Genomic DNA, 11,335 nt, shown 5'->3' on the forward strand with positions numbered 1-11,335 from the left:
TCCTTCCCAGGTCCGTTATTGTAAATCTACATTTTCTGCAGTTTGAAGTTTTTTATCACGGTGGGCAGGAAGCCTTTTGTTATGCCTCCCATCTTATTGCTTTGCCCGCCGCTTTCAAATCTTAACAATCGCATGCTATCTTGTCTGATATGTCTATCATAGGAAAGAAGGAGCTCTTGTAATTTTGGTTCTCTACTCATGCCGCCTCAGGCGTGACCACGTCTACTATGGGATAATGCCCACTCTTTATGTCACCGTCCATTTTCCACGAAATTCTTAGTACTCGAAAACCCCACCGGCCATGACCTTATTCTGACTGTTAGCATTATGATCCTGCCTGAGGGTATGCCACTCTCTAGTTGAAAATAAGCATTATTACTATTATTAATATGTAAAGTTCCGGTCGCGTCTCCTAATTTGGAACATTTATGGTGTCAAATCCGTTGTCTGAAATACACAGCTCATGTGGGTCAGTGTCGGCGACTCCGCAAGACGACAGCTAGATGGCGATTTTTCGGTTGTGCACCGACTATTTCCATTGAAGAATGTGTCCTTGCAGACTCCAGCTAGAATATTATTGGGAAGGAGCCCTTTGTTCGTTAGGTTGTTACTGTGGTTGAGTATGGGATGGTTACGCGTTTTGATGGGGAAGACGGAGCTGTCGATTTTATTAGGCTACATTGTATCGGTATCAGAAAGCAGAAATTTGGTAATTTGGTGTCCGAAATGAGCAGATTTCACACCAAGCACCCACCCACTCATTAGAACTTTGCTGCGGCTGCATCCATGAATGCATGTTTTGCCGCGTGCACGTTCCTTGGATCCCAGGGTTCACGTTTATACCACTTGGCTAACGATGCATATACGGCTCCCTCATTATCGCCAATGGGAATGATCGAGCAGGTAATGAGCTTACGTTTATAACAGTAAGACTCCAACTTCAGTACAAACAATGATCAGGAATTTTGGACAACTGAATTCACTAAGCGCCGAGTGAGTCAGCCACTACAACTATTTTTAATTCTGTGTTTTTAATGATATTGCTGAAGATGTGTACGAGTCGTAATTGATTATACATTTTGCTTTCAGAGACTCTGTCGAGTAAAAGCGGCGTCCTGAAATGAGAACTGGATAGATCACATATTACATTTGTGCCGGTGTAACCAATAAATAGTAACAGGATTTGGTGAAGGTGCTTGTGTACTATTTAGGCATGGGTTGGCAGACCGACGACATGTGTGGACATGAAGGATTCTCGCTGATCGCTGCATTGGTGCATTATGTATGGTTGGGGCATTTTAGTCAGTTACGAGCATACGTACGGGCCCGGCAGTCACCATAACTGGTCATGGCAGACAACATCGAGTGCAGCTTTAAGGCAGGCCTTGTTGGCCGCTGAGTTAGGCTACTGTACATAATTAAAGCCTCTTACTATGCCTAGCAATTTAGGCGATATCGACTACAGTTATGGGTGTCCGCTATATGTAGCAGATGTGGGCGACAGTGTGGCGCTCTTCGGTATTCTTGGCGAACGAAAAACATTTAAAGAATATCTTATGCGAATTTCATCCTGGCGGACCGGTTGTCGACGTTTGTTTGCTTGACACTCCTCAGAGTTAACAAATGCGATTATAACCGCAAAATATATTTTGTTCGGCGAACCTGGTCACAGCACCTTTTGTGTGGATTCCAACTTCCATTAATACAACGTTTTTGGACAACAGGATGAACTGTGCAGTGGCGACGCGGGGTCCACGGATTCACGGATTGATACACAGGATCGAGGCTATTGCCCAAGTTTCTCGGGTCGCTTTTGTTCTTGTAGGTCAGAAGCTGTCGTTCACCTGAAAGGCACAAGTGAAGAAAGGGTGTAGCACTGCCCTTTATGTTCTCAGGGAGGTACAGTATGCTCGCCAGCGCGGGGATTCGCATAAATAAGTGTCTAATAGTGCTTTAAACCGGGTTCTAGAAGGAGCGTGAACAACCGTCGTTGGAAGGTCATTCCACACACCTACTACCCGAAATGAGAAAAAATTTTGTCTAATGAATTTGCGTGCTCTGAGACTGAAAATTTTCTTACTATGCCCTAGCAGTGTGTTTGCTGGTTCAACGGTAAAAAACCTGTTTGCCAGGCTTTGTTCAAACAGTAAGTAAGCATTAAGTAAGCAATAAGTAAGCATTAGGTCCCCTGGCAGGTGACGGCACTCCAGGGGAAGGAGAGCAAGCATCGCGAGACGCGTTTCCGAGATATACAGAACTAGCCTGTAGATAAGTCAGCATCACGAGATAACTCCAGGCATCAATCCTATTGGGCATTTGATGCTCTATAGGTGATGACTGCCATAAAGTTGTCGTCATGATAACGGTAGCCGTTGTCACTCACCTCGACTACTCACCGTAACTGCTGGATCCGTGCCTATGTGCGATGCTCATTATGGGGCCTCGCCTATGCACGGCAGCATGATCCATTGGCCAACAACGGCCCCTTTTACTCATAACTCTACGCGTTGTCACTGACCTCGAATACTGCTAGCTCCGCGTCCATGTGCGATGCTGATTATGGGAACCCACCTACGCAGAGTAATATAATCCAATGACCAAAGACGGCCTTTCATACCCATAACCATACGCGATACCACCTATCTTTGCTACCTATAGTGAACACCAGGCCATCACCTATGTGGGCAGGTAAAAATGAGACCTTAACTATACGTGATAACCCAATCTGTTGGCCCGTCATACTCATTGCTGTCCTCGATTTCGCCTTACCTGGCTACTTATCGTACCTGCTAGTTCCGTGTCCATGTGCGGCGTTGATTAACCGGTAACTTAATCCAGCATAATCTTTCCTACTCGTAATTGTACGTGTTGCCGCCCATCTTTGCTACTTGTGAAAAACACTGGGCCAATATTAATGCGAACCGATAAATACGAGGCCTAAACTATGCGCACATACCTAATCTAATGGCGAACGACGGACCTCACAAAACTGTGCGCGATATCGCCCACCTTGACTACTTTTTGTAACTTCTAGGCCAGTGCCTACATGCGACACTGAGTACTAGGCCTCAACTATGCACAGTGTGGTAATTTAACTGCCAAAAATGGTCTGTCATCCCCATAACTGCGCGCTCTCTCGCTTATGTCTGCTATCTGCAGTATTCACCAGGCCGGTATCTAAGCGGACCTATAAAAACGAGGATCCAGCTGTGTGTGATCTCTTAATCTAACGGCCAACAACAGTCCGTCATTCTCGTTACTGAAGCCGATATCACCCACCTTGGCTACTTATCGCAATTACTAGGTCTATGCCTATGTGCAACGCTGATTATGAGGCTTCAGCTATGCCCGGTAGCCAAGTCCAGTGGCCAACGGCGGCCCGTCATACTCATAACTGTAGCCGGTGTCACCTACCGAGGCTACTTATAGTAACAGCCGGGTCCGTGCAGAGGCTCGTAGCTGACCATAATGTTCCAACTATACATAATGGAGTAATCCAACGACCAACGGTGATCCTTCATATCCATACGTAGTCCACCTGCCAACACCCCATGCCTGGAAAATACAAAACCACCTTCAACAAACCATGTTACTATCTACTGGTTTCATTGGTACAAATATAACGTGTGGTCAATCCAGTTCAGCTTTTTACTCCGTAGGGTTTCTGGAAAAGTGTATAACCAATTACGAACGGTGCATACTTTCCGCGATATCATTTAAAATAAATAATTAAAAAAGGTTGCGGTGGCTAACTCACCAAATGCTTAACAAGTCTCTTCGTCCACAATTCCGCGCTGAACCTGGAGACTTACTGTTATAAATCTAAACTAACTACTTGCTAAATTAGACAAATGGGCGATGACGAGGGAGCCATATGTACATCCATGATTCGATAGCAAGATTCGGCAACAACATGCATTATTGGGTGCAGCGAAGTTATAGCTAAAGAGGGGTGTTTACTTGTCAGTAAGACCATGTGGTGTAGACTTGAGCACCATGATCCGGGGGCCATTTGCGTCCTCAGATGTGCATCCACGGATGCAGCCGTAGCAAAGGCATACTGTGTGGGTGGGTGCTTGTTATCTAATCCGCTTGTTTAGAGCGATAAATCCCAACTTCACTCTATTTCTGCTCTCTAATACCGATACAGTACAGCTTAATAATCTTATATAAGTTACGTTCTACCGCTGAGGATTTCCTTCCAAAAATATCCCCTTCCTCGCACACCCAATTTTTTGGAGCTCGCTATATAATTCCGTAACATGCCTGCCCCTTCTGCACCTCCTGTCCATGACGATGCAAGACTGCACGACTGACAACTCTCACCTCAACTGCATGCCCTCTTCCCGAAATATACCCCTCCCGCACGATGAACCCCACAATCGGCCTCTGTAATGAAGGAAGGGAAAACTGTTTCCTGTCTGAGCTTGCCCGGTTGTGACATACGTCCCGAGCAATGGCCGTATGAATTGAAATATTCATTGATAGAGGCGGAAAAGATGCTACGAGACTCACCAAATACACATGATGTGACGCCTCAGAGGCAACTGGTTTTACAAGGCTCCATGCTTTTCTTTCGGCTGTAACAGCTACATTCTGAGGTCAGCTCATCGTACGAACGGACAACACCACCAGATATCTCTGATCTTATGTCTCTGCAAGTTACAAGCCACCTTATTTGCGCACAATTCAGCCAATGCGCGTCCCTCATACTGACGCATGCTCCTGACAGTTCGCATCGACCGCACACATATTACCTGCACCTAAATATCGATTACCATTATTGAGATTGGGCAGTGTCGCCTCATTGAAGCAGTCAGGAATTGTGATAACTGTCAACTGTCTGTTATTTCGAGAGGCATTCTATCTCCCATCAAAGTGCCTTCTGACAGTCCTTTCAGACACTTGATCCTATTTTGAGTCCCCAATGTAGGCTGGCTGTCTTGTTGCCTTGTTTGAACGGCAGCAATGAACCAGCACGAACCCTCGATAGACCCAAGAGTATCCTAACTACAATGCTAACCATGAACAGCTCTTCCAAGGTGTTTATGTACAGAGCTGTTCACGAACTGAAGTACGGCGTCGCGATGACGGTAACACGCCTACCATACCCAGTCTGATGGCTTGCCCGTGGTTCGCCATATCTCTAATATTTTCAAGACGAGCGAGTTACACAGAGGATCGTTTCGGTTGGTTAAATTTGTGTAAGGACCTGAAAGAAGCGGCCATCTTACTGTATCGTCTGCTTGTTCTGTCCACAAAACCAATAGTTCAACCAACGGCACTATTGGTGGCTCGGTAGAACGGTGAAGATCGAACCTTGCCTCAGGCCTCATATAACGTGTGCTGGGCATCATGAAAAACAAATAGCTTACTGGCTGTAACGAATTACTTGGGTTCAGTGGGACGCTTGCCGCAACTACAGGAGAGTCTCTCATTCAGGTTGCGAATGGCCACTCCAACTCCAGTTAGCGCGTGATCACTGTCTAAGTCGTTTCGCGGTTACTTCTGAGTCTAAAACGTAAGAAAACACACGATGAGACCAGTTTTTTCACAAAATTGCACACTTTCATAGAGACGATGGGCGAAGCCACCGACAGCCATTAAAATACGAATTCAGCACCCACAGTGGGCTCCGAGTTCGTTTGAACAACTTCCAACGAAACCGCGGCCGTGTGAAGAGATCTTAGACACACGAATGAGTGCCGTTAAATGCTAAAATTTTATGGTAAAGTTTTCCTTTTTCGGACCACGGTTTCAGGGAAATATAGGGTGTGCGCGTAGGACGCAGCGTCAATGGACATGATTCCATGAGAGCGCTTGGCCCTGTTCGTTTGCGGGTGCACATTGAGGCTGATTAAGTTCGGCTGGTTGTTGCTCCTCTGGAATGGCCACTCGTTCAGAAAATGAAGGTGTCCTATGGCTAGTGGTAATGCTTGATGATCTGCTGAAGCTGATTTGGGTTTTGGTCGATAGCTTAGCGGACCATCTCAACAGTTACTAGGCCAGGCGAACGGAAAAAGGCCAGTTTACCAACTCCTAGACGGGATCATTGGAGATGCTGAGAGTGGGTTCGAACCATGGACCCTCCTACTGTGAGCTGGCGCATTAACCGGTGAACTACCTCAATCTCACAATTTGGGGAGGTGGGTTAGATAGACGCGCGTTGAGTCAGTAGCTGATATAATTGGTACGCAAACAAAAGATTGTCGGTGAACTTTTGACTGAGGAGATTGGCAGGTGAGATATGAATTGAAGGCAACAGCTTGGATGCACAAGCGTCATTGAGGACGCAAAAGCGCCATGTCTAGCAATGTCTGCAACCATTTCACCCCGTATCTGGGTCCCTATCCATAGATACGGCGATGAACACTGCAGCTGAGTTTCCTAGTAACAGCCTCCATAATTCGAGACCGATTCGTTGTCTGGCCTCTCCTGGCACGTTTTCACCCTTCACATGGTTGTGCGGGAAGAGTCCTTCGAGGAAATCGGTCAACCGGCGCGAGGAGCACGTAGCCAAACAAGCCAACCGGTGCAGTGTAGTCGATTCATCCCTCGAGGGTGGGTTATTTATTGAGAAAACTATTGCTCGCATGTGTCTAGAAGACTTGAATCGTGTCTACAAATTTGCGAAACATTTTGCATTTGAATTTGCGTCAAAGTAGTATACCATTTAATCTCGGTGCAGTGATGGTATTCTCCTCGGCTTAGTTCTCCCGAGCTGGTGTTCACATCAAAGTGAACACCAAAGAGGCACTAGGTATATAGTGCCCAAAACGAAGTCAAGAGGACTTGTTCAGCGCTTCATGTATATAGTGCAAGCGGCAGCGGTAACTCTGAATTCAATGGCTTGTCTGCTTTGGTTCATAAGAAACACGTCGTAGCCTTCGAAAATTCAATTCCATTGTGAGAATACTGAGCGCCGTGACAATCTTCTAGAGATTATGGTGCCTTCTGGATGCGCCATTGGCAGCAAGTCTTCGGCCCACACGCCGTGGGCTGGACGCACACCCAAAAGTTCTCCGAAACCATGGTTCGAAGGAGGAAAACTTTAACATAAATTTTTAACATTTGATGGTATTTTTTCGAACGCATGAGATCTTCCCAAACGGCCGCAGTTTCGTTGAAAGTTTTTTAAATCTACTCAACCCCACGATATTCAAGGTCCGCGATATTCATATTTTAAATGGCCGCTATCGCTGAGCACGTGAATGCGGGGGATGATTTTGTTGGGAATTTAGCTCGTCAAAGTTTCTTCTCATTCAATGCACTTCAACTCGCTTTGAAAGAGTACCAGACGAAACCTTTCGTTGTTTTCGTCCGTATAAACTCCAAAAAGAGCAGCAACTCGCTGCTTTTGTATGAAAAAGCCTTCTACCGTTGCAGCAGACATCCCTGCAGACGAAGCAGAAACCGTGGAATTCGTCGCACCTAGTAAGCTTTGTGTACGTATTAGCACACGTCGTACTGATTGTCCGGCAAGGTTCTACGTTCGCCGGTACCATGACTGCTTGAGGGTTACTTCCTACTACCTGGATCACAACCATCCACGCAGCAAGCCTATTTTTGACAGGCTCCTAATCAACCGGCGACTGACAAATGATGAATTAAAGGAGCGTTCTACCCTTTTGAAGTACGGCGCTCTATCATCGGAAACCCGGCAGTACGTCGCCTACCACTTTGGAAAGGTACTCACTATCAAGGATATGCGTAACTATCGCGTCAAGTGTCGACCCCTATTGTTGAGTAGGCCGTTGGTTACCTTTTAGTCGGTTTCTTAGATGACATGTCGTCCATCATAGCCAAGTTTCGAGAGTGCAGTCGCGTGCTGCTGGTGGAATCGGAGGGTGGCAGATATTGTCACCTGTGCTTTTCTCGAACGCGGCAGCTAGCACTCTTTTGACGTTTTCAGGACGTCTGCACAGGCAGCTTGATCGGTTGGTTGGCAGACTGAAGCTGCTGGAATCGCGTAAGTCTGCTGGGTGCATGAAGCGTCTGATTGTACAAAGCCAGCTGATGTTGCGTCAAAATGCAATTAGCGCACAGGACAACCAGCCTCTGGTGTTAGATGGCAACCGCAACCAACGACGGTGGAGTTCGACATCAAACGACGCTGTTCCCTGTGGTCTCTGTGGCCAGCCAACTGACCCTGCTGATTGGTGGTGTCAACGTGATCGACTTCCATATCACCGTTATTGCTGCGGCAATGAGCCCTGCCCGCTGTGTGGAGAAAATCTTCAGGCGCGTCCACCAAGTGAGTGCACATGTATAAATTAAGCTATTCCCATTAGTTGCCGGTCAGTCTACCTACCGTTCAGCTAAAAGAGCTTGCTTTGATGTTGATCTTGATCGGTCCATGGAGGACAAGCCGAGTGTGCCCCGTAAGACAGTCGCAATCAAACTGTTTTGTCCAATTTCGGAGTTGATGGAGACCGGTAATTTGAGGCCTAATTTTTTAGCATACGCTTTGCAGACCTCGCTTTCGAATCCCGTGATGACGAGGAATTCGTGTGATTGTAACTCGAAGGCCTCAAATGCCGATTCAATGAACCCATGGCAATCCGCAACGACTATACATTTATCCCTCATCACGGTAATGGGAATTATGAACCACTAGGTAAGCAAACAAATAAAATTCCATTACATCCAGATGCTTAGGTGCTGTTCCAGAAGGTTAATTGCTTGCCCATTTTCCGTTTCAGAATCCTTGTCCCGTGAAGTGGATCTTAAGAACATGAAAAATGGAGCGACTACCAATTAAGCTTGTATCAGTGATGCCAATGAATAAAATGCAATTCGCCAATGGTGTTTTCGTAAATTCATGGCGGGCGCATCATCAACGCGTGGAGTTATGAGTATGGAGCGCCGTCGTTGGCGATTGTATTACGTTGCCGTGCATAGGTGAGGCCCCATTATCTGCGTCGCGAATAGCAGTTACGCTAAGTAGCCGAGGTGAACGACAGCTCATTGTTTCGGGTAATGGAGGGAGTGGTTGAGGGGGTACAATCAAGAGTAGGATTTGGGAGCGCGCTATCAAAATGGGTGGTGATTGCATTTTGACAGGCGATGACCACCGTTGATCGTTGGGTTAGTCTATTATGTGTTGTCGGGGCATTATGGTTAGCTACGAGCATGTGTGCGGGCCTGGCAGTTACTATAGGTAGTCACGTAGGTTACGTCAAATACAGTTGCGATGTTTACTGAAGGTAGCAAACATAAACGGCATCGAGTAAGTATGAGTATGACGATGAATAGCCAAGTTAGGTGACTTCGAGTACAGTTGTGAGTATAACAGGCTGTCAGATTATGCTATCACCCATAGTTGAGTCCTTGTTTTTACTGGTCGGCATATATATTGGATTGATGTTTACTGTAGGTAGCGAAGATAAGCGGCATCGCGTATAGTATGAAAGACCGTCAGCTTTATACTAAGCGTTGCACATAGACTCAGGTGTTGCAATTACGATAAGCAGCCAAGGTAGGCGATATCAACTGCAGTTACGAGTATGACGGGCAGCCGTTGGTCGTTAAGATGTCACGCATAGTTGGAACCTGGTTTCTATCGGCCCGCATAGATACTGGCTTGGTGATTACTGTAGGTAGCAGGCAGGTACGACAGTGAAGATCGGTTTTTAACACTGATTTCATGCTCTCCATGATGATATAAGCAGCAGACATAAGCGAGAGCGCGCACATTTATGGGTATGACGGATATCGTTGGCATGCTACGTGCAACATGTCACGGAAAGGTGCTAATTAATTAGACCAAATTCCCATTAAAATAGCAACTTCGAATACCCTATAGTTTCGGCGAACTCAATTTGGGTGTGTCAATAGCCTGCGGCGGCCCACACTGAGGCATAACTGTTGAGTTCAGATATTCGGCCAATCAGGTCTCCGATTGGTGCGGGACCAGCAGGCATCCCGCAACTTTGACCAGTCTTTCGCGCGTAAGAGTTCTCAGCCGTAGCAGCACTTAAATGCGAACGATAAGGATTCACGGATTAATAGACAGGATCGAGCATTTTGCCCAAGTTTTTCGGGTTGGTTTCATTCTTGTCGTTCAGCGGCTGTCGTTCATCTGAAAGGCACAAAAAAGGGTGCAGCATTGCTCTCTATGTTCTCAGCGCGAAGATGGCGAGATGGGGCGAGATGGCCCAAGTGGTTAGAGCGCGAATTTACTGCCGGAAAGTCTGGAACCCGACCTCTGCCTCTCGACTTCCCCTGTCTAGGCTTGGGCAACCTGGCAGTATCCCAGCCCTCGTGCTTCCTTCGGGTGGCATGGCAGCTAGGCACCGAAAGGGTGCTACAGCTGAACGCTTTCTTTCTCAGCGCGAAGCAGTATGCTTGCCAGCGCGAGGACTCGCACCAATAAGTATCTAACAGTGCTTTGAACTGGCTTCTAGGAGCGTGGACAGCCGTCGGCGGAAGGTTATTCCACACAGCTACTACCTGAAATGGAACAGCAGTGGTCCCAACGGAACTTCAACGGAGACCGGCGCTGAAGAAGACTAGGTCGAGCCTATTCTCACTCGGAATGATCTGTCTGATATGAACGCCTTGATCCAGTGTAGGATATTCCCTTGAATCCCGTAAAACTCGAGTTTATCGAGCAGCGAGATGTGTGGGACCCGATCAAATGCTTTTGAGAAGTCAAAAAATATGGCATCCGATATGAGTCCCTTGTCCTTGGTTTGGGTTGAGCTGTCCGTAAGCGCCAGCATGTTTGTCACGCAAGAACGGTTTGGGAGAGATCCGTGCTGAGCTGGAGATATCAAGTTGTTGGAAGTAAGGTGATCTAGGGTAACTCGCTTCAGAATGCGTTCCATCACTTTGGATGGCATGCTAGTCAGGCTAACAGACCTGTAGCTGCTGGACGATAGCCGTAGCATCTTACACTTGACCCTTGACGGCTTGGCCGATCCCACACCCACGCAACAGGTGAAGTGGGTTCACGAAAATATGCACTGGTTTTCCCAATCCGGATAGAAATGTCATTCGTGAGACCATCGGCACTGATACAGTTCCCCAAACAGACTAACTTGTTTACTGTCTCAAGTGGATTATTCGCAAGCACGAGGCTAGGATTCGAGCCTAATCATTCTTGCAATGGTATTTTGCACTTTGCAGATGAGAATCGGATGCCAAACCGTCGGGCAGAGTTATATCATTTGTTATGTTTTGTATTAAGACGGCGTCAGATCCAAGAAGAGCGATTTCGCCTGCGTACTCTATATTTGTGAGCGAGAGCCCCGGGAGCGCTTCGACCCAATAGGCATTAAAGGCTTGTAGTGGGTCCTCCATGATCGTAGCGGAAACGAAGTTGAAGAGGGAA

The sequence above is a fragment of the Opisthorchis viverrini genome (genome assembly GCF_000715545.1).
Source record: "Opisthorchis viverrini unplaced genomic scaffold opera_v5_10, whole genome shotgun sequence".
In the NCBI taxonomy this organism is placed as follows: Eukaryota; Metazoa; Platyhelminthes; class Trematoda; order Opisthorchiida; family Opisthorchiidae; genus Opisthorchis; species Opisthorchis viverrini.